Raw genomic sequence first — 23,758 nt, 5'->3', positions numbered from 1 at the left:
CTCGCTATTATCCCGGGATCGCTTACCTGAACCAACCCTTGCAACTAATTCTTAATTTTACACAGTTCTCTTAAAATATGTCTAATATTTAGACATGTGGCAGTAAGGTGCTCCCACTGTGAAGCGGTTCTGCATCGTACATCCTCTCGACAGAGAACAAACACGAAAGTTTTAATTGAGAATTGATTAAACACCACATTTCAAATAGCCGTCACTTACAAGGTCTCCCTTTTGGGGGTGATAATGCAAACAACCACTACTTGTCTCCACACACACTGAATCAACAGTAAGTTCGGCACTTACAAGATGCTGCCTCCTGCAGAAATGCCGAGATGCATTCTGTTTACCTGGGTCACAAAGGCATTGGGAGTCTCCAGGTTCCCGAACGCTTTGGTCAGGCTCTTGAAAGCCGGCTTTAATGCTCTGGGCACCCTGGCAACTGTGACGCCAGTCTCTCTCTCGTTTCAGCCAGAAGCTCCTGTTTCAGACTCTGAACCAGACTCTTTCAGCAGATGAGCGAGAGCAAGCAGTAGGTCAGTCTTCATATGTCCTTGCTTTATTCTTAAAAGATTTAGTGGATTAAGATGCATTTGTGCGTATTGGTGAAGACTGGCAACTGGCTGAATTTGTAAATCAATATCTGCCAAAATACTGCAGGTGTTCAAAATATGAATTCAAAGTAGTGGAGAGAGTGGAAAGCCCACATGCTTTCATTTGGTGGCACAGTATTTTAAAACTTCGTCTTGCCGTTATCAGGATGGATGCAAGAATATGGAATTTCAAAGGGAACAACGATTAAAACTGCATGAGAAAGGGCGTGCTTGGAAAATCTGAGTCAAATCGCCTCTATTGATATTTAAACAAAAGCATTGGGGTAACTGCTCATTTGCACATTCTCCATGGCAAAATCTTGGCTAATTGGGGTGCACTTACCAACCAGGGGAGCCAGTGGTAAAGTTTTTTCATTGAATCCCTACAGTATGGAAACAGGCCCTTCGGCTCAACAAGTCCACACCAACCCTCAGAGCATCCCACCCAAACCCATTACCCTATAACCCACTTAATCTACATATCCCTGAACACTAGGGGCTATTTAGCATGGCCAGTCCACCTAGCCTGCACATCTTTGGACTTTGGGAGGAAATTGGAGCACCTGAAGGCAAATCCATACTGACACAGGGAGAATGTACAAACTCCATACAGTTGCCTGAGGGTTGAATTGAACCTGGGTCCCTAGCACTGTGAGGCAGCAACATTAACCACTGAACCACCATGCTGCCAGATGGGTGATGGGTGAACTGTTGCCCATCTGCAGTAAAGACCTCACACAGTCATATCTCCACCCTTAGCCTCAAAGAACAAAGAGCAAGAACAAAGAAAATTACAGCACAGGAACAGGCCCTTCAATCCTCCAAGCCCGTGTTGATCTGTATCCCTCTGCTCCCTGCCCATTCATGTATTTGTCTAGATACATCTTAAATGATGCTATCGTGCCCGCCTCTACCACCTCCGCTGGCAACACATTCCAGGCACCCACCACACTCTGTGTCAAGAACTTACCACGCATATCTCCCTTAAACTTTTCCCCTCTCACCTTGAAATCGTGACCCCTAGTAATTGAGTCCCCAACTCTGGGAAAAACCTTCTTGCTAGCCATCCTGTCTCTACCTCTCTTTGTCGATGCCTCTGTACCCCAAAGTCATTCTCCTGCACTTACATATCAGCCAATATTTTACCTATGTACCAGATGTTCTGTGGGACTGAGGATCAATTCTTACTGTGTGTACATTAGTTTTAGTATTAGTAATTTTTAGTTTGAGTATTCAATCATTATTAGTGTTTTGTAGTGATTTGATGTTGTGTGTCAATCCTGCATGCAGAGATAAATAGAAGATGGCTGAAGAGACGACAGCAGTAATTATCAAGAAAATGTTTGCTGGACAGGGGTTAAAAACAGTTGTAAAACTGAAAGAACTTAAGATGCTGGAAATCAGAAACAAAAACGGAAATTGCTGGATAAGTCAGCATGTCTGGCAGCATCTGTGGAGAGAAATCAGAATGAATGTTTCAGATCCAGTGACCCTTCTTCAGAATAACAAAGCGTGGAGCTGGATGAACACAGCAGGCCAAGCAGCATCTCAGCAGCACAAAAGCTGACATTTCAGGCCCAGAACCTTCATCAGAGAGGGGGATGGGGTGAGGGTTCTGGAATAAATAGGGAGAGAGGGGGAAGCAGACCGAAGATGGAGAGAAAAGAAGATGGGTGGAGAGGAGAGTATGGGTGGGGAGATAGGGAGGGGATAGGTCAGTCCAGGGAGGACAGACAGGTCAAGGAGGCGGGATGAGGTTAGTAGGTAGGAAATGGACGTGCGGCTTGAGGTGGGAGGAGGGGATAGGCGAGAGGAAGAACAAGTTAGGGAGGCGGGGACAAGCTGGGCTGGTTTTGGGATGCAGTGGGGGGAGGGGGGACAAGCTGGGCTGGTTTTGGGATGCAGTAGGGGAAGGGGAGATTTTGAAGCTTGTGAAGTCCACATTGATACCATTGGGCTGTAGGGTTCCCAAGCAGAATATGAGTTGCTGTACCTGCAACCTTCGGGTGGCATCATTGTGGCACTGCAGGAGGCCCATAATGGACATGTCGTCGAAGGAATGGGAGGGGGAGTTTAAATGGTTCGCGACTGGGAGGTGCAGTTGTTTATTGCGAACCGAGCTGAGGTGTTCTGCAAAGCGGTCCCCAAGCCTCCGCTTGGTTTTTCCAATGTAGAGAAAGCCACACCGGGTACAGTGGATTCAGTATACCACATTGGCAGATGTGCAGGTGAACATCTGCTTAATATGGAAAGTCATCTTGGGGCCTGGGATGGGGGTGAGGGAGGAGGTGTGGGGGCAAGTGTAGCACTTCCTGTGGTTGCAGGGGACGGTGCCGGGTGTGGTGGGGTTGGAGGGCAGTGTGGAGCAGACAAGCGAGTCACGGAGAGAGTGGCCTCTCTGGAAGGCAGACAAGGGTGGGGATGGAAAAATGTCTTGGGTGGTGGGGTCGGATTGTGGATGGCGGAAGTGTCAGAGGATGATGCGTTGTATCTGGAGGTTGGTGGGGTGGTATGTGAGAATGAGGGGGATCCTCTTGGGGCGGTTATGGCGGGGGTGGGATGTGAGGGACTTGTTGCGGGAAATGCGGAAGACACAGTCAGGGGCGTTCTCAACCACTGTGGGGGGAAAGTTGCGGTCCTTGAAGAACGTGGACATCTGGGATGTGCGGGAGTGGAATGCTTCATCCTGGGAGCAGATGCAGCGGAGGACTTAGGAATGGGGGATGGAATTTTTGCAGGAGTGTGGGTGGGAGGAGGTGTATTCTAGGTAGCTGTGGGAGTCAGTGGGCTTGAAATGGACATCAGTTTCTTGCTGGTTACCTGAGATGGAGGCTGAGAGGTCCAGGAAGGTGAGGAATGTGTCGGAGATGGCCCAGGTGAACTATTTCAGAACCCTCTCCCCATCCCCCCTATCTGATGAAGGGTCTAGGCCCGAAACGTCAGCTTTTGTGCTCCTGAGAGGCTGCTTGGTCTGCTGTGTTCATCCAGTTTCACACTTTGTTATCTTGGATTCTCCAGCATCTGCAGTTCCCATTATCTCTGACCCTTCTTCAGAAGTTCTGCAGCAATTTTTGTTTTTGTTTCTAAAAACAAATGTCTTCTCCAAAAAGACAAGATGATCCACATGCAATCATGACTGGACCTGTCAAAATATAACTCGTTCTATTTACCTTTAAGAAGGCCTAGAAGTTTGTTCTAACCGAAGATTGAACTTCAGTGAAACTTGCAAAAAACTGGCCTGAAGTGAAAGAATGCAGAGGCAAAATACAACCTTTTCACCCTCGATGTGAGGGGATTGGCTACTCCAGTATTTGCCACAGCAGTTTGTCATCCGAAGTGAGTGTCAACATTGCTACAGTGACATACCTTATATCACATACATCAGGGTCAGGGTCTTGAATGGGGTCAGGGAAAGTCTGAAGTTGTGAAGAGGTATTGTTCAGTGGATAGACCACTAAGGATGCAGTCTTGCACACAGGATGTCAATCACTGGCAATTGTGAATTGTTTTGCAGTGACTGGTGATACAACAAAGAATTCTTGATTGAAACATGCAATTGTTCTGCGCTGTTGTGTAGCCAGAAGTTGACCGATCCCTGGATAGTGTAATGCAGGTAAGGGTGGAACTCTACAGAACATCAAAATGTGGGGATATTACACCATAGGGACAGACCTGTTAATTGTGGCTTGTTAATATTTTACTTGCCTCAAGAGTAAATGGTTTTAAATGCATTGACTCACCATGCCCTCAGATCCCTTCAATCCATTTTCTTCATCTAACTATCCAATCAAATATCAGTGCTTCTAACTTTTGGACCATTCTCTAGTTTGTGCCTGTCCCTTGTACTTACTGCATATAGGCAAAGAAGTATGCTCAAGATACTGTATGTTAATGAACTATACTTTTTCTTATTCATTTATGGCATGTGGGTTGCTGGCTAGGTCAGCATTTATCAGCATTGCTAATTGCCCTAATTATCCTGGTGGTGTGCTGCCTTCTTGAATGCTGCATTCCATGAAGAGGATCATAGGTCCACCCACAGCGTGCGATTTGGAATGGAGTTGTATGATTTTGACTAAGTGATATTGAGGGAACAATGATAGAGTTCCCAAGTCAGGATAGTGTGTAACTGGGATTTGGAAGGTGATTTGTGGGTGATGGTGTCCTCATTGCATTTACTCCCCTTGTCATTCTGAGTGGGAGGTGCAGTGGGTTTGGAAGGTATGTGAGGAAATGTGATGAGTTGCTGCAATGCATCTTGAGATTGTACAGACTGCTGTCATTGTGCATTGGTGGTGGTTAGGGCATCAAACATCTCAGTCTTAAATGACCGACCTCTTACTCTAAGATTGTACGCCCAGATTCCTCAGCCAGGAGAATAATCTCATAGTGCTAATCCTGTACATTTAACCCAGGAATGGCATTGTAAGGGAAATTTGTAATGTCATCAAAACTTTGGAAGAAGTTGTAATTGTTTTAAAAGGATTTTTCAGAGTTTGCATAAATTGTAATGGGATCAACTGAATTTTTCCTGAATAATAAGAAATACTGATCCAAGTCATCTGTCACAGTCTCAACACGAGTAAAGTTCACATACAAAAGCAATGTTGCTGGAAGACAAAGATGATACTGCTATATAAAAAAACTGTTGTAGATGAGAGAACAGAAGCAGCACACTTAGAAGAAACTGTAAATAGTTAAATAGGATCAAAAGCTGAAGAAATGGTTAGAGCAGATATTGTTAATTGGACAATACCACAGTGATACTTCCATTTTTTTCCAAGGTGCTAAAATTGTTAAATGAGGTTCAGTAAAGGAATCAAATAAAGGATCTCTTCAGAACCTGTGGAATCGAGATTGTCATGAGCTAAGATAAGGGGTTCTGCAGGAGGATGCTACTTGGGTGACATTTTATCAGCCATGCATTGCAGATACCACTTCAAGTGACTTGATGAACAGTTCCATTGAGTGAGAAAAGTAAGTGACCTTAAATTCCTGACACTGAGTTCGAAATCCTGTAAACTTGGACTTGATGCAATTTGAGCAGGAAGTCATGTAAATTCTTATCATCTCAAGAGATAACTGTTGTTGCATTGACTATTGTAAGTGTAATTTATAGTTCATACAAACTACATTTCACCCCGTAATTCACACATAATTTATGTGAATTCTGATTTGTGTTAAAGTAGAAGCTGCAAAAATATTGATCTCATTGGTATTCTCTTCATTTGATGGTCATTTGGTAAATTTGGTTATCTTGGTCAATGGCTCCCCCACTTTACTTATCAGTTTGTACATTCAATCGTATCCTCTGTCATCATTGTAAACTCTAGACAGCATTAGTTAAATCAGCTCAACCTCTAATCATAGAAAAAGCCTCTTATCCCTCAAACCAATCTAGTCAGCAAAACCAAAATTGGAATGGCCTGAGAAAATGATGAGGAATATTAATCTCTAAAATTTCAGCATTAAGTGTAATGTTTTAAACAATACCGTAGAAGGAGTAGGAAGCTACTGTATATGAAATCTGCTGTAATCAGCCTCCTAACGTCACTGCATTTATTTTTATTTATTCATTCACAGGAAGGGGATGCCACTGTCTGGGCCAGCATTTATTGTCCATCCCTAATTGCCCAGAGGGCAGTAAAGAGTCACCAACATTGCTGTGGGTATGGAGTCACATGTAGGTCCAAACAAAGTAAGATTGGTAGTTTCTTTCTCTAAAGGATATGAGTGAACCAGATGGATTTTTCCGACAATCACAATAGATTTGTAGTCATCCTAATTCCAGATTTTTTTATTGAATTCAAATCCCACCATCTGCCTGGCAAGATTCAAACCATGATCTCCAGGACATTAGCTGGGTCCCCAGACTAACAGTTCAGCAATATTACTACTCAATTGTCACTTCTCCAATGCAACCAGAATTTGCAGCAGTTCAAGAAGGCAGCTCACCAACACTTTCTCAAGGCCAATTAGCAACGAGTAATAAATATTGGCCAATCAGCAATGCCCACATCCCATGATGAATTTTAAAAAGTGAAACTGGCTTTTGCAAATACTCCACAGCTGCACTTGCACAATAACTTTCTTTCTAACTACCTAACTATAAGGTTTCTTCTTTTTTTTCTCAAGTTATACGTTACAACATTTCCTTTTTGACTCTATGGATAAATGATGTTCTTCATGCTCCAGAATGTTCACCATGAGAGGCTAACAGTTTAAAAAGGACCAGAATATTCCAGCAAGGTTGAATCCTCAGCAATTACTGAACTCTTTCCAGGAGTGGCAAATTCAGGGAGAACAACGTGTCAAACTTAATATTTTTAAACTTAATTGTTTTCTCTTCTTATCTCACAAAGTCTCAGATGAACAGAAGTGTGAACACTACCATAGTAAGTAGATGGAGCAAGTTACTCAGATACAATGATATCAACAGTGACCAAAGTGCAGGCTGAAGGAAGAGGAGCACAAGTAGGCCACTTAGTCCCCTCATCCCTGTTCTGCCATTCAATAAGGGCATAGTTAATCTTTCACTTCAGTTTCACTTTCCCACTTCATCCATATACATTCCCCACTGCCTTCATATCCAAAAAGAAGTGCTTCACACTGGAGTAGCAAGCAGCCCTCTGAAACTTCTAGGACAATCCACTGACTCAGCAACATGGTAACAAGACTTGAAGCAATGAAGATAAAAGGAGATAACTACTTGAAGCAACTCAAATAGACTATCTTAGCAATTAAACAATATGCATCCAAACACAAATATGAAAACAAATACTGTGGATTATCGGAATCTGGAATACAAACAGAAACTAGTAGAAATACTTAGCATGTGAGACAGTAATGCTGCCAGACAAACTGAGTATTTCTAGCATTTCCTGATTTTATTTCACATCCAAATATTTATTCATGGCCATTATTAATTCCACATTCCAGCCTGTTGATCATAACTCTTAACTCCCTTGTCAATTAAAAATCTGTTGAACTGAATATATTCAATGGCCAACACACTCTGAGGAAGAGATTTTCAAACACACTCCTCATCTCTATCTGAAATGGAGGACTTCTATTTATTTACTGTGTACCCTACGACAAGATTACTGTTTAAATGGAAACAGCCTGTCAAATTCCCCCCCCTTAATTTTAATAAAATCAGCTCTCATTCTTCTAAACTCTGATACGTGTAGGCCCAAGCTACCTTTCTGCATAACGCATCCCCTAATCAAAAATGTTTGGTGAAGCACAATGATTTTTTTTGAACTGTGTTGTTATTCTGATCATAAAGTTAAAATATGTGGTAAAAGTTTAAAGGTGTACATCAAGATCCAAGTGAAAATGTAACAGTGCTGAGGAATTACAGTGCAATTTCAGACCTTCCCTTCAGTGTATTCAATAAAAATCACTGAACACATTAAAATGATGGTGGGATGAATGTTCGATGTTTACTGCTGAGTGCTACATTTTTGTTGATTGAGTAAGGACTGTCTTAATTATGATTTCATTCCAACCAAAGTGCCAACAAGTGCCCAAGTCTTTTGGAAGCAGAGCTTCTCAAACAGGTTGTGCAACAGACTCTTGAGCCTTAAAGGGACTGCCAAACTTTAGTATCACAATAATATATTGACCATGAAATTTGTTCGCACATTTTACAACATATCATTGCCATGTGGAGATGATTCTACTTGTTCACTGTCAAGCTCCCAACTGATATTTTACCCAATCCGTTCAGAGCTGACCAAAACATATGAAACACAAAACTTTTCACATGTGGACTTGAAAGTACCGACGGAACAAGCAAGGAGAAGATAAGATAGAGTCCTGCACTGTCCGAAAAGAAAGTTGATGAAAGCAGCAGCTCAAGCATGTGGGACAAGGTGGGTATTGGTGTAGAGCACTCACTGTCTCTCACCATCAGGACAGGATGCTATATGGAAAAATTCAGCGATTTTGCAAGGAACGTTCTGCAGTGAGTAACTCGCTTTAACTCATCTCTGCAATATCTGTCCACCATCTAAAAGGCATAAGTCATGCAAGTGATGGAATACTCTCCACCCGCATTGCCTTTCCAACAATACTCAAGAAGCTTGATACTGTCCAAGCTAAGGCATGGTTTTGAAAAGGGTGCTTGATTCATACCCCATCCATCACTTTCAACATTCACTCTCTCCACAACCACCAAGTAACTCACCAAGGTTCCTTCATTAGCACCTTCCAAACCTGCAACATTTACCTCCTTGATGGTCAAGAGTGACAAAAGCATGGGAACATTACCAACTCAGAAGTCGCCACCAAACTACACAATATCCAGACTTGGAATCATCCTGTTCTTTCATTGTCACTGGGTCAAAATCCTGGAATTTCCTTATTTACAGCATAATGGGAATACCTCCATCACATACACTGCACTGGTTCAAGAACGTAGCTCATCACCAACTTTTCAATGGAAATTAGGAATGGGTAATAAATGCTCACCCAGCCAGGAATGCCTACATCCCACAAAAACAGAATAAAAATGACAAGATATCAAATGCAGCTCGCATGTGGTTCAATGGGTCTGCATCCCAATTTTTTGTGTACTCTAAGCCAATTTGTAGCTTACTCATTCTTGTTGTGCAGATTATTCATAGCCAATAAGTGTGGATTAGGGGAGCTGGGAGGAGAAATAGCTGTCAGTGAATTATGATGAGGACAATAATGATATTGGACTTCTTTTTAACATGGTGAACTGAACTATTCACATATTGGTTATGAAAAGATTTCTGGATATATTACTCTCTTAACTACAGTATATCTACCAGATGGCCACATTTGCATACCTCAAAACACCAAAAACACTAGTATTCTTTTATTATTAATGCTAATTTGAATTTATTGAGACAGATTTTTCACAGCAGTTTTCAGTAAACTGTGTTTACAATGAATGATTTGATGGAAAAAGACCTTTGTGTTCATATTACCTATTATATAATACAAAGCTGCTGCAGTAAGCCTACAAATACCTAGTAAATAATTTATTACACAACTTGACAATATTTACAATATTCTCATGAATTATTCACATAAATTACTTACAACATGTTGTGTGCCATGAAGATCCAAAGCAGAATGCAGCATTTTTAACAAGATAGCAACAAGGTTTCAATATATTTATTAAATTGAGGTGTACTGTGTTAAACTTCAAATAATTTTCAAAATTCTACTGGAAATAAAATTTTATCAGCGTTTATTTTTCTTTGGCAGGAACACTAAATAGAAAGAATGGCATTTTGTAATTTGAATACATACAATGGTAAGTATTACGCTGTGTGCGCGCACATCTTTATGTGCATATACGTTACTTTCAGTTTAATACTAAGTTAGTTTAAAAACGGAATACAATACATTGTTTCCTAATGAAAATTGAATTTAATTAGACTGATCCTTTTGATTTCCAGGGCATGATTTTAAAACATAACTCAAATATTATTTAAGACTGAATGAAGACGCCCATAATACACTCAGCAAGGCATAGCAGCCAAACAGACTACACGAAGAGGAAGGAGAAAAGTAGATAAAAGCAGAGAAGAAAGGAAAATTTGGAAAGGATTTGAAAGAGGAAGACAGATATGCAAAGTGGAAGGTGAGAGTTGGGATTGTGACTGAAGATGATTACTCCTTAATGTTGGGGAAATCCTTAGAATGACCGTAAATCAGGATACAGAAGTTTGAAATTGTGAAAGCTTAAAGTGAGCCAGTAGGGATTAACAAACCTAAGAGTGAAAAGGCATCTGATTTTGGTACAAAGATTTCCAAATAAAATTATGTCACAACAAGTTGCTTGGAATCATCCTCTACTTGGCCCACTGCTTTTTGGAGTATTTAGATTGCCACAGATATTATCATGTGGCAGATACTGCCTCTATTAAATAGTAAAGTACCTATTTCAAAATAACCTAATTGGGGTTTTACTGTTTAGATTATTGCAGTTGCAATGCATGCAGCATCACAGCATTTGAAAGAAGCTTAAGCTTGTCAAAATGGCTAAAACACCCTAGTGAGTGGCATACAATAGCAATAGTTTGACCATGTTATGAATTAATTGAATGCATGTCCTAATGTCTATCAGCCAGGCCAAAGCAGCTTCTCATCTTTTGGCATCACTGTGGGAATTCATTTCCTTTGAACTTGTGCTGTTTAATGTATTTTTATAACAATCACCTGAGTATTATCAGAACAAAATAGTTAACTTATTGATTTCTGATGAGTTGGTATTTGTGCTAAAATTAGCACTCAATGGAATTTTGTTAAAAACAATTAATTATGGACTATTAAAGCCAGATAACCTCCCATAACATACCTATTCAGTGAAACTAATCTCACAATCAGACTGGCTTTTACTTAAAATCTGTTAAAATTTGTTAATTATTTAAGAAACTGGGCCAGATCGAAAGTGATCTGTGTGGATCCAATGTTTCAGATTCTCATCTATCTATTAAAACCATGTGTGCAAGTTTGGACTTTTTTTTCAAAAATACCGAGAATCTTATTGTTCACTCTTACCCTATTCTCCCAACTGTTGCACCACTGCCTATGTGGCTCATGGCCTGGGAAATTCAGCACATTGTTTATTTTACATCCACACGTCAGAATAGATAGGGTCTCAGCTTAACATTTCTTAGAAAGGATGGTTCCCCCAGCAGCAGATAAACAACTCAGTTATTCCATACATTATTTAATTCCATTAAGCACACCACCGACTTAAAACAAATGGCAAAAGAAATGTTAAGCACACAAATCCAACTGTATTCTTCCACAAACATATGTTGCATACTTCAAAATTAAATAAGTGTAGTTTCACATGTTACACTGTCATATGTTTAGTTCATTGAAATCTCACGAGCAGAATTGACAGAGGAGTCAGTAAATATGGTATTCTAGGATGTTCAAAAGGCTTCATGAAAATATCCCCCAACAAAGGTTGGTTTGGAAAATTAAAGCACCTGCACAAGAAGGTAATGTTCTGGCATGGATTAAGAATTAGCTAACAAGCCAAAAAAAGGAGAAACGAATAGGTCATTCTCATGCTGGCAAGCACTGTCTAATGGAGTGCAGCAAAGATCAGTGTTTGGACTCCAGCTGTTCACAATATTAGTTGATGATTTTGAGTGTGGGGACCAACTGTGACATTTCCACGTATGCAGGTGACATAAAGCCGACTGAGAATGTGTGTTGTGAAGAAGATGCACATCAGCTTCAGGAGAACATAAGAACTAGAAGCAGCAGCAGGCAATTCAACCTTTTGATTCTGTTCCATGATTTAGCACGATCATGGCTGATCTGATATTGGCCTCAACTCCACTTAGAACATAGAACATAGAATATAGAACAATACAGCGCAGAACAGGCCCTTCGACCCTCGATGTTGCGCCGACCTGTGAACTAATCTAAGCCCCACCCCCTACACTATCCCATCATTATCCCCATGCTTATCCAAGGACTGTTTAACTGCCCCTAATGTGGCTGAGTTAACTACATTGGTGCCTTTACCAGTCTCTGAGTAAAGAGCCTGCCTCTGACATCTGCCTTAAATCTATCACCCCTCAATTGTAGCTATGCCCCCTTGTACAAGCTGAAGTCATCATCCTTGGAAAAAGACCCTCACTGTCCACCCTATCTAATCCTCTGACCATCTTATATGTCTCTATTAAATCCCCTCTTAGCCTCCTTCTCTCCAGTGAGAACAGACCCAAGTCCCTCAGCCTTTCTTCACAGGGCTTGCACTCCAGACCAGGCAACATCCTGGTAAATCTCTTCTACACTTTTTCCAATGCTTCCACATCCTTCCTGTAATGGGGCGACCAGAACTGCATGCAATTCCCTGCTCTTTCCCCATAACATGGGGGATGAGGACAGACTTAGTGAATTGGTAAGGATATGGCAGGTAGAACATGATAGAAAAATGTCAGATCAACCACTTTGGTAGGAGAAACAGATCTGCAAAATATTTCTTAAATGGCAAGAGATCAGAAATTGTGCAAGTGCAAAGGAACTTGGGTGTCCTCATAAATAAGTCACTGAAAGCTAGCATACAAGTGAAGACTGCAATCAGGAAGGTCAATAGTGTATTAGCATTCATTGCAAGAAGGTGTAAGTGCAGGATTAGTGAAATCTTGCTTCAAATGTATATAACTTGGTTAGATTTCACCTAGAGAACTGAGTCCCCTTACCACAGGAGAGATATTATAGCCATAGATAGAGAACCGTGAACTTTCACCAGATTTGTTCCTGGATGGTTGGGCTATCCTCTGAAGAGAGGTTAGGGAAACTGGATCTGTATTGTCTTGAATTTTGAAGATGTGAGAGGTGATCTCATTTAAACTTACAAAATACTTAAGGGTAGATGCAGGTAAGATGTTTTCCTTGATTGGGAAATTTAGAATAAATGGCAAAAGAAATGTTAAGCACACAAATCCAACTGTATTCAGGACACAATTATGAAATACGGGGGAAGCCATTTGGGGTCAAAATGAGGATAATTCCTTTTTAATACAGAGAGTTGTGAACTTCTGGAATTGATGACCACAGACGGCTATAGAAAGTCATTGAATATGTTTAGAGTATGTTTGAACACCAAAGATGTAAAAGGAGATGGGGATCATGCAGGGAAAAAGGCATTGAAGTGGATAATTGGTCATGATTGTTTGGAATGGTGGAACTGACTCAACAAACTGATTGGCATATTCTGCTCCTATGTTTTCATTTATTGCTTCAATCTCATTGACCTAATGAACCAGTGGCTGCAAGCTATTCATCATATTTATCTTTCAAACAGGTGAAAGCAGACCGTATCTGATACAAAGTTTTAGTGATACACTTACCTGTTGAACCTTTACAAAGGAAGTTCATTCTAATCCTAATGCTGCTGACCAACCCCACTGCTGCAGAGGCATTTTTGATTATATCGCAGCATGCTATCTACAGCCGTGAAACAAAATGAAAATACTGACGTGGTGGGAATGTGAACTCAAAGCAAAACCAGTCTGAAAATGCTCAACACGTCAGACAACAACAATGGAAAATGAAACAGAGTTAAGCTTTTAAGTTGATGACCTATAGTCAGAACTGGAAAAAGTTAGATATGTAATCTATTTTTAAATGTTTTTCTCTCAGATTTCTTGCTCAAACCCTTTCACATCTCTAAGATTCTTTCGTTCTCATGAAGGCTAAACAACTGACATGTTAACTCTATTACTCTCTCCAGAGCTGACCTGTCAAATATTTAAATCATTTCCTGTCTTTGTTGCTGACAAAAGTAAGTTCAATTTGTAATAAGTTTTTTGATAGCTGGTTTTGCTTATAAACTAATTGTTGCAAAGTCACTAATTGACTATTTTGTGCACTGTTGCTGATATTCTCAATGATTGAGGCACGTATTCATTATGAACAGATAAATTGCTTCGGTGCATGTATGGAAGTAGTTAAGAAGGCTTCAGATGCTCAGTGCAGACTTCTTCACCTCAGCCAGGAGGACTTATTAATTCCATTGAAAGCTTCATACTTTGATCACTTGCTTTGCCAACCACAACACCTGCTAAAAAAACCTCTGATATAAGTAATCATCATGGTATCTCTAATGTACAAAAAGCTTATTTTGGGAATAGCTGAGTCCTGTAAACTTTGGAGGTCCTAGATTCAATTCCTCATCAGCATAAAAGTAGCTGGTATTCATTTAATGTGAGATGGCGCCTGTTTCAGACTGGGGCAAAAACCTGCCTTGTAAAAAGATAGGTCCTGAATTATAGGATCTGAGTTAGGTTGAATTCCTGAACTAGTTTAAAAAACGTAAGGAAACTGGAAAGTGATTCCCAAATTTTCTCTCCACGTTAGCATATTTATTTGCATGGAATTTCCTTTCTCGTAGATTATATTATTTTGGTAGGATGGGCATCAGAATGTCATAGGACCTCAAGGCATAGGAGGGCTGAAGAGAAGTCAACCATCATCATTTCTTGCCTATTAACTATATACATAAGCATGGTACAGCAGAGTTTAATAGAACCCATCTTCAACCAGATCTCAGTCCCATGTGATCTCACATCATGATGATATAACTCCTTTCAAATATGTTCAGTTATCTTGTAAGAGGGTGGTGTTGGGTTCTTTCCAAGAGCACTGAACAGGAGTGGAACAGAGACGGTAGAAGTCTTCAAGATTGTCTTTATTGAAAGCCCTTCTTGGTACACCTTTGAGCTGAAGCTACTTATGGTGAGTAAATGTGGACTTTAAACAGAATTGCAACAGATACAGTAGATACTTGTATCTTGTTTATACAATATCCTTACGGTTATTTGCTGCCACGTGCCACTTTAGTCATCCTAACTACATTCAGATGTCGCCCTCCACAGGTGGGTATATTTAATCATTTATTCTACAGTAGGTTGGTCTCAGGATATCAAGGAAAATGCATCAAAAGAGTGTAGGACAAACTAGCGCCAGCAGATCATTCCAAGATAATAAAATGTGAGGCTGGATGAACACAGCAGGCCAAGCAGCATCTCAGGAGCACAAAAGCTGACGTTTCGGGCCTAGACCCTTCATCAGAGAGGGGGATGGGGAGAGGGAACTGGAATAAATAGGGAGAGAGGGGGAGGCGGACCGAAGATGGAGAGTAAAGAAGATAGGTGGAGAGAGTGTAGGTGGGGAGGTAGGGAGGGGATAGGTCAGTCCAGGGAAGACGGACAGGTCAAGGAGGTGGGATGAGGTTAGTAGGTAGCTGGGGGTGCGGCTTGGGGTGGGAGGAAGGGATGGGTGAGAGGAAGAACCGGTTAGGGAGGCAGAGACAGGTTGGACTGGTTTTGGGATGCAGTGGGTGGGGGGGAAGAGCTGGGCTGGTTGTGTGGTGCAGTGGGGGGAGGGGACGAACTGGGCTGGTTTAGGGATGCAGTAGGAGAAGGGGAGATTTTGAAACTGGTGAAGTCCACATTGATACCATATGGCTGCAGGGTTCCCAGGCGGAATATGAGTTGCTGTTCCTGCAACCTTCGGGTGGCATCATTGTGGCACTGCAGGAGGCCCATGATGGACATGTCATCTAGAGAATGGGAGGGGGAGTGGAAATGGTTTGCGACTGGGAGGTGCAGTTGTTTGTTGCGGACTGAGCGGAGGTGTTCTGCAAAGCGGTCCCCAAGCCTCCGCTTGGTTTCCCCAATGTAGAGGAAGCCGCACCGGGTACAGTGGATGCAGTATACCACATTGGCAGATGTGCAGGTGAACCTCTGCTTAATGTGGAATGTCATCTTGGGGCCTGGGATGGGGGTGAGGGAGGAGGTGTGGGGACAAGTGTAGCATTTCCTGCGGTTGCAGGGGAAGGTGCCGGGTGTGGTGGGGTTGGAGGACAGTGTGGAGCGAACAAGGGAGTCACGGAAAGAGTGGTCTCTCCGGAAAGCAGACAGGGGAGGGGATGGAAAAATGTCTTGGGTGGTGGGGTCGGATTGTAAATGGCGGAAGTGTCGGAGGATGATGCGTTGTATCCGGAGGTTGGTAGGGTGGTGTGTGAGAACGAGGGGGATCCTCTTGGGGCGGTTGTGGCGGGGGCGGAGTGTGAGGGATGTGTTGCGGGAAATACAGGAGACGCGGTCAAGGGCGTTCTCGATCACTGTGGGGGGAAAGTTGCGGTCCTTAAAGAACTTGGACATCTGGGATGTGCAGGAGTGGAATGTCTTATCGTCGGAGCAGATGCGGCGGAGGCGGAGGAATTGGGAATAGGGGATGGAATTTTTGCAGGAGGGTGGGTGGGAGGAGGTGTATTCTAGGTAGCTGTGGGAGTCGGTGGGCTTGAAATGGACATCAGTTACAAGCTGGTTGCCTGAGATGGAGACTGAGAGGTCCAGGAAGGTGAGGGATGTGCTGGAGATGGCCCAGGTGAACTGAAGGTTGGGGTGGAAGGTGTTGGTGAAGTGGATGAACTGTTCGAGCTCCTCTGGGGAGCAAGAGGCGGCGCCGATACAGTCATCAATGTACCGGAGGAAGAGGTGGGGTTTGGGGCCTGTGTAGGTGCGGAAGAGGGACTGTTCCACGTAACCTACAAAGAGGCAGGCATAGCTGGGGCCCATGCGGGTGCCCATGGCCACCCCCTTAGTCTGTAGGAAGTGGGAGGAGTCAAAAGAGAAGTTGTTGAGTGCGAGGACGAGTTCAGCTAGGCGGAAGAGAGTGTCGGTGGAGGTCCTTCCGCTCAGTTCCTTCCGCTTCCCTCCGCTCAGTTCGTAACAAACAACTGCACCTCCCAGTCGCAAACCATTTCCACTCCCCCTCCCATTCTCTTGATGACATGTCCATCATGGGCCTCCTGCACTGCCACAATGATGCCACCCGAAGGTTGCAGGAACAGCAACTCATATTCCGCCTGGGAACCCTGCAGCCATATGGTATCAATGTGGACTTCACCAGTTTCAAAATCTCCCCTTCCCCTACTGCATCCCTAAACCAGCCCAGTTCGTCCCCTCCCCCCACTGCACCACACAACCAGCCCAGCTCTTCCCCCCCACCCACTGCATCCCAAAACCAGTCCAACCTGTCTCTGCCTCCCTAACCGGTTCTTCCTCTCACCCATCCCTTCCTCCCACCCCAAGCCGCACCCCCAGCTACCTACTAACCTCATCCCACCTCCTTGACCTGTCTGTCTTCACTGGGCTGACCTATCCCCTCCCTACCTCCCCACCTACACTCTCTCCACCTATCTTCTTTACTCTCCATCTTCGGTCCGCCTCCCCCTCTCTCCCTATTTATTCCAGTTCCCTCTCCCCATCCCCCTCTCTGATGAAGGGTCTAGGCCCGAAACGTCAGCTTTTGTGCTCCTGAGATGCTGCTTGGCCTGCTGTGTTCATCCAGCCTCACATTTTATTATCTTGGAATTCTCCAGCATCTGCAGTTTCCATTATCTCTCGCCAGCAGATCATTCTTTCCTTTCCATCATATATCTCACCCAAGATAAAGGGAGAAACACAAATGGCCTGAGTGCCTTTGGGCTAGAGAGAGTAAAATCATCCAGGATTCAGTCTCCTGACTTTCTTTAAAGGTTCCACTGCAACCATGTTTATCCAAGGTTTGTAAGCAAGGATTCGGTGTGAGCTATATATCCTTGATTCCTAAATACATTGATGATACTCTCAAGAATCAAAGGTTCAAAGCAAGTGGCTGGCATCAAACTACATCGCAGCAAACATCAACGTTGTCAAAAACAGAAAGACACTGAAATCTTGGCAACAGGAAATATAAGTGCATAAACTAGATATATTAGCCATTGTCATATCCTTTGTTGAAGGTGTGAATTTTATCACAAAAGTGCCAAAGTATGCAAATCTAAGAACTGTATTAACTTCACACATGAAATCAGTTTAATATTCTAAAGAGAATTTTCTTAATGCTTCTATATTTTGAACTGGCTGCTGTCTTTGACAATATAACACCAATTATTATTGCCTAGATGATGTTAGACAAAACTTCAGTCTGTGCGAATTTTTTTTTCTCTCAGAGTCATGATTCTTTGGAACTCGCTTCATGAAAAGCACATAAAAGCAGAGAATTTGGCAATTTTTAAGGTAAAGGTAGGCAGATTTCTGATAAGCAATTGGGTGAACCGTTATTGGGAGTGGATGGTCATGTGGGTAATTGAATCAGTAACAATTCTGTTGAATGGCAGAGCAGGTTTGAGGGGCTCCTTTTCCTAATTTGTTTGTTCGTATAACTGGTAAAGGGTCAAACTGTACTGTATCATATTGGGTCTTGTCCAAAGAGTCATTTTGTTTTTATTGAAGACTGCATTATTCTTGTTTCTTTATTCAGCAGTTCACTGTGATTCATTTCGTATGAAGAAATTTTTTTTTATAGGCTCTCAGTTGAGAGTGCTGAGTGCAGGGCAATAGAAAGCCCAAAGATAGACTCAAACAGAAGCAATATGAACTGTAGTCATTTGTTTGAAACTGAAGATAAGCTGGCAGGATGGAAATTAGTGCATTTTTTATAAGGAGGTGGGAGAAAACCTGTGGAATTAATTTATGTTTTCAGTCTGATAGCTCTCATCTGGAGACCTGAGTTGATATCAGGTCATTTCATTTCATTCCACACTCTGCGTTGGGATTCACCCCCGTCAGCAGAGCAATCAGTGAAAATCTTCACCGTTGTACTGCCTTTCAAAATTATTTAAACTTATTATTGCTATCAGCTGTCTGCACAGCCTGTTGAAGGCAACAGAAGATTTCATTTAAATGTCATTAATATACCTCCTCAGACACTCACTCTTATTGACTAGACAGGCTTGTGTCAATCACTGATCCCTGGTCCAATTAAGCTCCTATTCCACCTGTACACAATTTACTTAAACTGTTTGGAGATGTCCAGTGAAGAGAATGGGGGTGGGGAAGACTTTGAGTCTTTTAATTAGACATGATATGCTCCTTGATGCTGAGGCCTCACTATACCGCAGGCATGTTTCAGAACAGCTGAATCACTGAGGTTAAAATTTTCCTTTGTGGCATTAGTAACAGGAGTATGAGTGTGTAGCTACGAAATTCTTTTTGTCTGATTTTTTTATTTAACGGGCATTAGCTTGTCAATTTCAAGATATATAGAAGAATTTCAGGTAGCCATTCAAACATACTGATATTGCACACAGCAATTTGAAACTGACAGGATTTATCTTTTGAGGGAACAGAAAACTACTTTGCTGAATCTGTTAGTAGTTTTTTCCATGCGCTTTACTGACTCCTTGTCTGAAGTCACGGCTGTAGGTTTGGGGGAAGGGGTGTCTCAACAATATAGGTCAGTTTACCCAAGCTGTTTCTGTTTCTGTCAGAACTCAATTGTTTTTCAATGTGGGACTAAGTTTGACTTGTTTTTCAACAAATCCAAAAGTGTGTATTTTCTAGAAGCCACTGGATAAACGCTAAAAGTTGAAATAATGTGATAAACTCTCCCAGGCTAATTCACAGGTAGTAAAGCAAATGTTGGCTCCAAGCACTGAGCTGCCTGTGTGGCATCATTGTTCTTTGACTTTGAATCAAAATCCTGTCTTCGCTCCTACATAAATGTAAAAGATCTCATGATCTCATGTTACAGTTGTACAGGGCTTTGGTTCGACCACATTTGGAATACTGCGTACAGTTCTGGTCGCCACATTACCAAAATGATGCGGATGCTTTGGAGATGGTGCAGAGGCGGTTCACCAGGATGTTTCCTGGTATGGAGGCACTAGCTATGAAGAGAGGTTGAGTAGATTAGGATTATTTACATTAGAAAGACAAAAATTGAGGGGGGACCTGATTAAGGTCTACAGAATCATGAGAGGTATAGACAGGGTGGATACCATGAAGCTTTTTCCCAGAGTGGGGGGCTCAATTACTAGGGGTCATGATGTCAAGGTGAACAGGGAAAAGTTTGAGGGAGATGTATGTGGAAATTTCTTTACAAGAGAGGGTGTTGGGTGCCTGGAACGCATTGCCAGTGGAGGTGGTAGTAGTGGGCACGATAGTGTCATTTAAGATGTATCTAGACAGATACATGAATGGGCAGGGAGCAAAGGGATACAGGTCCTTGGAAGATAGGTGAGAGGTTTAGATAGAGGATCTGGATCGCCGCAGGCTTGGAGGGCTGAAGGGTCTGTTCCTGTGCTGTAATTTTCTATGTTCTTTGACTATTTGAACTTCCTGTATACAATAGTGACTCTCCTTGCAAAAGTTTTCCAGTGGCTATAAAGTGCTTCAGGACACAGAGGTCAGGAAATAAAAGTTAGATGCCCCTTTATTTTCTAATAACTACTTTTTCTTCTTTCTATGTGTGTGTATGTTATTTTACTGTAATCTGTGAGTATTACATGTTATGTTCTTTTTATAGTAGCTTTTTTCTGGTCTTTTAGCCAAGTCTAACTGATTGTTAATCAAACTTGGAATTTTCTAGTTCTAAACCATAGTGAGGATTGCAATTCTCCAGTGAACATCAAGGACTGTAACAAAAGTCAGACATAGGCACAGATTTAGGTAATCAGTCTCTTTAGTATTGTCTGCCATTTAAAGCTATCATGGCTGCTGTCTATCTTACCTCTGTCCACCTGCTTTGACTCTATATATTTGTGTCCATGGCTAGTAAAACCCTTTCAATGGCATATTTATAGTTATTCATTTCTTAGCATCTATCATGATTTTTGCAGGCCAGAATGACACAGGTCTGTCATTCTTTGTGTAAAGCGATGTTCCCTGACCATTGCTGAATGGCCTTGGGTTTGACTTTAATTTCACTATCTTGAACTCCCCCACCAGAGGAAGAGGTTTTTACCTTCATTTTAATTTCTTCCTAAAAACCTCAATGGAATGAAATTTGATATGTCAGGAAATATATTCCCAGTTTATGTAGTCCCTTCTGTAACCCATGGACTTGGTAATATTCTGGTGCATTTGTGCCGCATTCATTCAAATGCTACATATCCTTTGCAAGATATAATGTACTGAATGGTATATATTCCAGATGCGATCCAACCAAGCATGGCTGTACCAAAACTCCTCTCCCTTTTTATTCCAGCCTTCTAAATAAAAAGGCTAACGTTCCACTCATCAGTTTGGTTGTTTTTGCGCTTGAACATTAATTCTTAACATTGTAGTATACAGATTCTGAAATCACATTGAACCTTTTTGTATTTTGGCCATTTAAATGAATGACTTGCTTCTTTCCTTTGTTGGTCCAGAAATAAAGTACCTCATGTGTCTGTTGAAATCCATCAGCCATAGTTTTACTCACTTACATAACCCATCAATGTTGCTTGTAATTTACAACTCTACAACCAATCTCATCGATAAATTGGAATGTTTGGTTTCTAACGGATTAAAGTCATTAATTACTACTGTGAGTAGTGAAGCTCTACTGCTGTAGTCCTTTCCTTCCAAAATGAGTATGTACTCATTATCCCTGATCTCTTTTTCTCTACTACCTAGTTAATCACCTGAACAGTTCACCAATTTGCCCATATAAACCACATCCATATATGTGCATCAGTTTTCTGCTTTAATTACTTCCTCAAAAAGATTCACTCAGGTAATGTCTACAGGACCTACCTTTTATATATCCATTGTGGTTTTCTCTAATCAGCTCAAATTTCTGTAAGTACTCACTCACTCACTCTGTTTTTAATTACAGATTCCAATAATTTCCGCATGACAGATGTTTGACTAACAGGACTAAAATTTCCTAGTTTCTGTCTTTCAACTTTTGTTTTTAAGTAACAGAGCTACGTGCTCAATTTTCAAATCTGAAGAGGCATTTTCTGAATTGAAAGTGCTTTGGAAGATTTTGTCTAAATCTCCTTTAAAACCAGAGAGTGGAAGCCATCAAATCCCTCTTGATTTGTCATAATTTAGTGCCATGAGTTTTTTTTCTCTTACTGTTTTCTTGCTTCTGTTAACTTTAGTTAGATCCAGTTCTTGATTCATTACTAATATGCCTGGAATGTCAGAAGTTTAACACAGTCAAATTAACTACAGCTAACACACGACAGCATTTCATTGATGAAATGGAAAATTGAAAAATAAATTCAGATTAATACTAAGTGAGAAGCTATTTCATTAATTGCATCAATGCAATACAAAATAATAGACTTCATAAAATTATTTTCCTTTTTCAGCAGCCCTCTATACATACAACATCACTGTGGTAATTACTACTTTGCTGCTTTAGTTGAGCAACTGTTATATATTAACATTGTACATAAATCAATATGTTTCATTTAGTGATGTGTCATTAGCAAATCGGGTATTGATGAGACGTTGACATAAAGCTAATTAATCTGAAGCCTCACTGTAGTATTCATATGTTTCCTTAATTATGTTGTTCATCTTAGTCCACCAGCATTGGCACACAGTTGCTATTGCATGGATTATGAAGTGACTTAGCTGTAAGTGTAACTTCCTTGCATTAAATAAAAAAAAACTGTTCTTTCAGCCCTATCTAGGCATTAAAATAATCCTCAAAATACCAATAGTCCATTTCAGTGATGCTTTATTTTTCTTGTATAACTATTCTACATATTCATTAGAGGTACAGTAGTCCATCATATGTTGTTAGATTTGTATGCAAACAATATATTTTATCACTGTTTTCAGTCTTGGCCCAAACCCATAAATGATTATGCAAAGTTATATTTGTGTTGGTAGGCAGCCAGAATGATATGACAGTGTATATATATTGTACCCATAGTAATTGTAACAACCATATCTCGATCATTAGATTATTACATTCATCACACTGGATTAAGATTGAAAACACAAAGCCAGCTTTTTTTTAAAATGTCTTTTTTGTTTAAAAATTACATCAGACTCGGGTATTTTTAGCCACAAAAGCAGCTATGTGTTTCAAATTAGAAGGATGTCTGCCTTTTTTTTAAACACTATGGCCCTTCTGCAATCTGCCCTCCCTATTCTCATCAAGACAATCCCCTCACAAAGAAACAGTTTCAAACTCAGCTCGATAAAGGTTTCAAATGCCTGCTCTATTCATGAAAAGTGATCTAATCTAAAGGATGGGAACCTGACCAGCAGCAGCTTCACTTTGAGGGTGACCATACCTTCTGTTAGATTCACAGTCCACACTACATCGCGAACATATAGATCCCAATACAAACTCCATGGTCGCTAATGGCTCTGGAATTTTCCTTTTCTCGTTCGTCTGCTGAGAGGAAACAACGACAAACAAAAGCAAAGGCAAGAAATACTCATTCTTCACCAAACGTAAGGAACCAATCATGTGGGTTTCAGATTGTGCAACTTTTAAGGAAGTAATTTCATAAGTGAGATCAAGTACTAAAGCGAGCCGGTCACAGTCCTTCTGCAAGATTGATTCTTTAATGACCCTCAAATAGCTAATGACCTTCTTAAATACTAGAAACATCAGAAAAGTCTGTTCAATTAGCTGAGAAGCATACAATTTTTGTTAGAAATGGCAGAATGACAACTGAACGAGAAATCCATTTTAATGACAAAACCCTGGAATCTCAATAATGATTTAGAGACCTGGCTTCATGTTCACATGAAATTAATTAAAGAATAACACATGGCTAAGGCACAATTAAAGCCTGACTCTAAAGTAACAACATTGGATAAAGGCTAAAGAAAAGGAAATTAAAATCAGGCAAGAAGAAAGAATTTACA

The 23,758-nt window shown here is 41.2% G+C and overlaps 1 protein-coding gene across 1 annotated transcript in view; it reads right to left on the bottom strand.

Moving 5' to 3' along the window:
* The window catches only part of ofcc1 (orofacial cleft 1 candidate 1), a 319,195-nt gene extending 295,926 nt beyond the window's left edge, over nt 1-23,269 (bottom strand). Inside the window, exon 1 of the mRNA XM_059646341.1 lies at nt 23,176-23,269. The gene's annotated coding sequence lies outside the window, so the exon portion shown is untranslated. The remainder of the gene's footprint in view (nt 1-23,175) is intronic.
* Nucleotides 23,270-23,758: the final 489 nt, after the last annotated feature.

Source organism: Stegostoma tigrinum, chromosome 5 (genome assembly GCF_030684315.1).
Source record: "Stegostoma tigrinum isolate sSteTig4 chromosome 5, sSteTig4.hap1, whole genome shotgun sequence".
Lineage (NCBI taxonomy): Eukaryota > Metazoa > Chordata > Chondrichthyes > Orectolobiformes > Stegostomatidae > Stegostoma > Stegostoma tigrinum.
This window is presented reverse-complemented; position numbering and strand designations above follow the sequence as displayed.